The following is a 4723-nucleotide window of genomic DNA, read 5'->3' as shown; positions in this document are numbered from 1 at the left end:
TTAAGCCACACAAAAATTTGTACAATGAGTCGCTGGAGAGGCTGGGAATGTTCCTCTGCCTCCTATGTGCAAGGCTGAGCAGGGCTCCTGCCAAAGTCTGGTGACACAGTGAGGTCACAGGGGACAGACCTCCCAACCATAAGTTGTCTATTCAGCCATGGTTGTTCAGGTCCAGTCCTGGCTTTGCTGTCCACCCCCCAGCACATCACCTCTCACTGCTGCTTGGTGCAAGGTCTGTAAAAAAGCCTGGTCCAAAAGAGCTCGTGTGAGTCCATGGTACTGCACAGATAAATGGCATGGGAGAAGCTCCATGTTCACTTCTTGCTCTAAATATTTCTCACAGTTGGTTGTTCCAGCCCATTCTAACCTCCTCCCTTAAACCCCTAGATGTGTGCCCCCACCCTGGCATCTTCTGTCCAACATGTGCCCAATAAACCAGGGTGAATTTTTAAAAGCATGTAGACAACACAAAGAAAATGCTGTTTCCTTGTATGGGTGTGCTTTATTAATTCCTCTTAAGCCAGTTTTTTACCAATTTTCCTCCACAAGCCCTTTCAGGGGATAGATAGATAGATAGATAGACAGATAGATAAAAACAGAAATACCCAGATGAACTACCATTTGCAAGCTGAGGTAAAGTCCACTGGAGCAACTTTACACCCGTGAAAGCACAACCAGCATAAAGAATCAGCTTTTCCAAGGATTCATGGATTTGAACTGTCTGGAACAGCCGGCCCATAACCACCACATGAGGGCTGCATGGGGAGGAGGACCCATTCCCTTCAGGCTTGCAGACAACCCACAGATGCCTCGGGGAGGGTGGGGAGTGAGCCAGATCCTGAGCATCACCGGACACTGGGATCATGGCTCTGCACCACCTGCAAATGGTTTTCCTGTGTGGAAACCCAAGATCTGAAGAGGGTGGAATTTTATCACCTTCCCTTGCAGTACATCAGCAGTTGACACTTCGACAGTATTTCAAGTATGATTTAGGACAAAAATTGCATTGTTTGACCCTTCTTTTTTGCACTCTTCAATTACTGCTCAGCAACACTGGGAAAAAAGTCCCTGCTGTGCTGTAATTTACCATGTTGCAGTGTATCATTAGAAGATTCAGCACTTTTGATTCTGGAGCTGTGGTCCAAAGCAAAAATACAGTTAACAAGAACACACTGATTTCAGTCATCCCAGATTTCCAGAGAAATTCCTTTCTAGGAAGGAGAGGAGGGAGACATGTCCCACCATCCACTGGGAAATCTGGACTTCAGACTGTCTCAACCACCTCATGTCTGAGCCTCTTAAGCAGATGAGATTTCTCTAAGGTGATTTCCAAGGAGGGAAGAGTGGAATCCACCGATAAGCTGTACAGAGCACAATGATAGCTGAGGTCCCAGGGCCACCATTGCTCTGCTGGAAGATGTCCATAAGGCTGGGGTGTGCCTGAATTTAGGTGATGGAGGCTTGAAGCTAGAAGGGCATCATGTCCAGGAGTGACCTGCTGGCTGGACATCAGCGCTTTCATTTGGGAAGTATCTGGCTTTGTCCTTGTCTACAGCTCCTTCATCTGTGTTTCTGCTCAGACCTGGTTTACACCAGGTCAGCACCTTGCCTTCTGTGGCTGCAGTTTTTCTGAGCCCTAAAGATGGAATTACAGAACTGGCAAATGCTTGACAAGGGGAAATTCTCCCTTGCTTAACCTCCAGTCTCTATTTTAACCTCCCACTCGCCCCACAGCCACCAGCCCCAAAGCTGAATGAGTGAATGGGGACACATATGAAGTGGTGCTCAGCATCCTTCTGTCGTGTTCTTTTTTTTTGTGTGTGTGTGTGTGTTGAATGAGGGCTAAAATTAGCTCAGCAGGAGGTGAGGGCTGGAACATTTTAACTAAAACTGTCATAGTATTGAAAAGCCATAGTTTTGCTGATTATTTCTCTGCTTTCTTACTGTGAACAGCATTGCCTGGCCTTTTATTTTGACAGATGAATGCAAGCAAAGATCTTATAGAATAAAGTGATCTGCCAGGATTTTCATGTCTCCAGACGATTTAATATTTGACCTGGAAAGGCATGTCCAGCTGAAGGTTGTGCCAGCTCAGTGTGTTCCAGCCCTGGCCAGGGGGAGTCACATAGGGCAAGATGTAAAGGCGGGGTTGTGGGGGATATCCCAAACCTTCAGTGCATCCTGCAAATGATACAATAGCCCACCAGCACTGCACCCATCATGGGCACATCTCCGCAGACAGACTCTGGCTTTGCTGGATCATTTTTCCTCTTTGTATTGTCACAGAACAACAGAACAGTTTAAAGCCCCTCTTGTTCCACCCACTGCCATGGGCACGGACACCTTCCACTGCCCCAGGTTGCTCCAAGCCCTGTCCAACCTGGCCTTGGACACAAGAGATCCAGAGGCAGTCACAGCTGCTCTGGGCACCCTGGGCCAGGGCCTGCCCACCCTCACAGACAGCAATTCCTTCCCAATATCCCATCCAGCCCTGCCCTCTGGCACTGGGAAGCCATTCCCTGGGTCCTGTCCCTCCATGCCTTGGCCCCAGTCTCTCTGCAGCTCTCCTGGAGCCCCTTTAGGCCCTGCCAGGGGCTCTGAGCTCTCCCTGGAGCCTTCTCTTGTGCAGCTGAACACCCCCAGCTGTCCCAGGCTGGCTGCAGAGCAGAGGGGCTCCAGCCCTGAGTACTTTTGTGACCCGATGTATTTTGGAAAGCTGCTGTGAAAAGTTTGTTTAGGGGTAGAGTACTTCCATCCCTTGCTTTCAGCTCTCAGGATGAGCAGCTTTTTGTAACCTCTGTACCTCACAAGTGGAAGTCCTGGAAAAAAGGAAGGCTAAATGAGTTGGTTACATCCCATGGCCTAATGAGTGGGGACAAGAATCAGATCTTAATTCAAAGGACAAAGACATCTATGCTACAATTTGGCTTCAGGGCCTTAACCACCGGGATACAGTGTGTACCTCATGGAACAGGGTGAAAACAAATGAAAACATCTCTGCAATGCAGAGTTTTGTGTGTGTCCATGTGGCTCATTTGGTGCCATACCTCAGGTTCAAAGCTATCATCTCATTTCTTCTGGGTTAAGACCCAGCAGCACAGCTTGGAAGAGGGAGAAATACAAGTGAACCAAATATTCTTTATCTTTTGGTTAATCCATAGTAAAACCCACCCAGCTGTGGCTGCCCCATCCCTGGAAGTGATCCAGGCCAGGCTGGACAGGGCTTGGAGCAACATGGGATAATGGAAGGTGCGCCCTACCCATGGCAGGGAGTTGGAACTAGCTTAAGGTCCCTTGCAAACCAAATCATTCTATGATTTATCTGATTTCTGTGGTTCTTAGACAGCTAGCTGTAACCCCAACATGATCCTATACCTGGTCATATATCTAGATTTGGAGTGCTCTTTCTAACCCCAGGTCCCTGCAGCCCACACAGACCTGCTCACGCAGATCAATGCTACAAAAACTCAAGAGGAGTCAGTTTTGTGAGGAAGTTGTCAGCTTCATCCTTCGCCTGCAGTGCCTTTGATGGTGTTCCTGGAGCTTCTGATACATGTCATCACTGCTAGCTTGGCCACTGGACCACTCAGGTATCTCTTGATTATTGGATAGTTCACATTTGGTGGCTCAGAATGGAAATGAACCAAATTGCAGCATCGATTACATTGTTTCATCTCCTGCCCTCCCAGGTGTGTTGTAGTGCACATCTAGGAAGACAGGATGGGTGCATCCATCCTGCCTCAGATTTCCGTGCTGATTCCCACCTGAAGGATGAGGAGAGAAACTGAAACTCGCCCATGATCAAAAGCCGTTTTGAAGCTGGTTCATGGATCCGGCTGAAGGCACAGTCCATTTGGAGACAACCAAATGCTGTGTGTCTGTAAATCCCCCTGGGAAGGACACATCTGTGCTGAACAGAAGGCCCAGCATCGAGCTGATTATCACAGAGACTGACCTGCTAATATGCCCACCCACCCCCTGGAGGACAGCAGAGGCTGAAGGCACATTCCTGGGGTCCAGGCACTTTGGTAGGGTGGGAGCTCACAAGCCCATCTGGACATTCATCTTGTCCATGTTCTTCAGACTACAGGGCTCTGGTGGTTTCCACTCAAGCTCCTGCTCCCCGGAAGGCAGGAACAAGCTATAGGGACTTGCCACGTGCAAGGGGGATGTGGAGCAGGGAATGCCTGAAGGCAGGGTAAGGGGGCCAAAAGGAACAAGCACCTTTATTTCCAGAAGCATGAGAGGTAAAAGGGGCAGGAAACAGTCGAGGAAAACCCAAGGGAAGGCCTCCACAAGTTTTCCTCCTCACCTGGTGGCACAGACCACCTGTGTCCCAGCACAGAGCACAAGCTTGGCCCAGTATTTCAGAGACAGGGACGGGGTCAAACAGGAGCTGTGTCCCCAGTACTGGGGTTCTTTCAGGCTGAAGTTAAGAGAAATAGGAACAACAAAAACGACCCCAGCAGATTTTGTGCAGGCAGTCCCTCCAGCCTTGGGCTGGCGGGGTGCATCCAAACTGGGGACCCAAAAGCCGTGTGCACGGAACCAGGCCAGCGGAGCCCAAGGCTCAGGATGATACCACCCAGGTGTTACCCACCCCAGAGAGGCCCCACACAAAACTGGGGGGGTGCTCCCACCACTGACCCCACACAGCACTCACTCAGAGCAGCATCTCTCCAGTCCGCCTCATCCACACCACAAAAAAAGCCACTTGGCACAG

This window comes from Corvus cornix, chromosome Z (assembly GCF_000738735.6).
Source record: "Corvus cornix cornix isolate S_Up_H32 chromosome Z, ASM73873v5, whole genome shotgun sequence".
NCBI classification, from domain to species: domain Eukaryota; kingdom Metazoa; phylum Chordata; class Aves; order Passeriformes; family Corvidae; genus Corvus; species Corvus cornix.
The sequence above is the reverse complement of the archived record's forward strand: the minus strand, read 5'-3'. Positions refer to the sequence as shown.